Source organism: Aplysia californica, unplaced genomic scaffold (assembly GCF_000002075.1).
Source record: "Aplysia californica isolate F4 #8 unplaced genomic scaffold, AplCal3.0 scaffold00313, whole genome shotgun sequence".
Taxonomy (NCBI): Eukaryota; Metazoa; Mollusca; class Gastropoda; order Aplysiida; family Aplysiidae; genus Aplysia; species Aplysia californica.
In genome coordinates, this window is record NW_004797583.1 from 586,263 (window position 1) to 588,176 (window position 1,914).

Sequence of the window (1,914 nt, forward strand, 5' to 3'; positions counted from 1 at the left end):
TCTCTCTCTCTATCTATCTATCTATCTATCTATCTATCTCTCTCCCCCTTCTCTCTCTCACACACACACACATACACACACTCTCTCTTTCCTTCTCTCTCTATTTCTCTCAGTCTCGTCCTCTCTCTTTCCCAATCCTTCTATCGTTGTACCACGGGTCGATACCTAAGCCTTTACAGCTGTTCACAAAACCACAATATTATTATGCTGTACATTCGAGACACACAAGAAAGACGTTTTGTGTTACTGACTTCGATCTTCACTTTTCCTATAGCATTGATAGATTACAGACGCTGATAGTTTAGTTTTTAGTAAGACTTTTACGTCACTTGCAACACAATTAGGTCAGATAAACGCCGAAGATTAGAGGTTCCGAGTTATTACTAGAGAACATCGAACAGGAGACAAGAAGATGAGATAAGGGCGACAGATGTTTGATAGAAAAGAAGGAGCAAACCACACCATAGCACCTGCAAACCACTGACAACACGGAAGCACACAGACATTAACATACACAAATATATACATATACTTTACATTTGGACATAATAATTTATGTATTTTATCATTACAAACAAATGTATTCTGTAGAATCTGTGTAAAAGTAAAACGCAACCCACTGTCAAGAATTAAAGTGGCGTAAAAGACATGGCTGTGTTAGACAGGGGGTTTATCAAAATGAAAAAAGCAAACAACTCCCTTTTGAGGTCTAGACCGGGGCTGATTTCAAGCTTAGGACTACCGTCAGAAGGGTTTTTGTTGTTGTTTTGTAGTATTGTTTTTTGTTAGCTTTTTGTTGCTGGTTTCGTGCAAGGGTAAAACAAATGAAATTATGTCAGGCTATGAAGACCAAGAGCCATGGTAAAACAAACACGGGGTCGCCGCCAATCGGAGAACGAGCCACACCTCTAAGTCGCAAGTTCCAAGTTAACGTCCATTGCTCTTTCTTGTTACAGATTAGGTGAACAAAACAGTGACAAGTCGCCTCTCTCTCTATTTGTGTTTGAGTTGTAGGCGGGACTTAAACGTTATGAAGGATCACAGGCTTCCCTCACCAGCAGCTGAAAACTTATTGTTAACCATTGGTCAATTTTGGTAAACGTTCGTTCGAGGCACTAACAAATAATCACAGGTGAACGGATTATGACGCCGTGGTTGAATCGCTCCACCCTCTATTGGCTTCACGAGTGGTAGGGTCGGCCATTTGTATGCCATGTTGTGAACTGTTCAAAGACACCGGCTAAATCAGAGTTGTTAAATCCGAGGCCATTGTCCGTCGGGAGAAGTCTTGGTGGCCCATAAGTACAGATCGTGGACATCAAACAAATAAGCAATCCCCTTTGTAGACTTTCCCTAAGTGGCCCCACCTAAAGAGAAGCGACAGTAGCCATGTGTAGATATTGCAATTGTACATAAAACCACCAGAAGTAAGAGGTCGGCATGTTCTTTCAATCTATCTGCCATATCAACGAAGGTCAATTGAGGGAATTGGACGTCTTGTTTAGGGAGAGTCTTAGGTAGGTCTGCCACTTGTGCGCAGTAAAGACATCGGATCTCTAGCTTGAAAAGCAACTTTATAGTTTCCCTAACACTAGGAGAGTACAGTCTCCTCAACGACTTGCAAATTATTGCTGATCCACGATAGTCTGTTTCATGGTTTCCCATGATCATGTCAGCAAGTTCTTCTCTTTTAAGACGAGTCTTGTAAAAAAAAAAGTGGTGTAAACTAGGCCTAGAGAATCTAGATCTATTGCTTTGGTGCGCAGCTTGAACACTGAAGCGAAAGAGTGCGCACGGAAAGTGGAAAAAAGGGGGTGCAAAAATAGGGAAAGGATGCGCTACGGAGAGCAACCCGGAAATGGACACACTACAGAGAACGACACGCTACGAAGTCCAACACTTTATACCCCATCC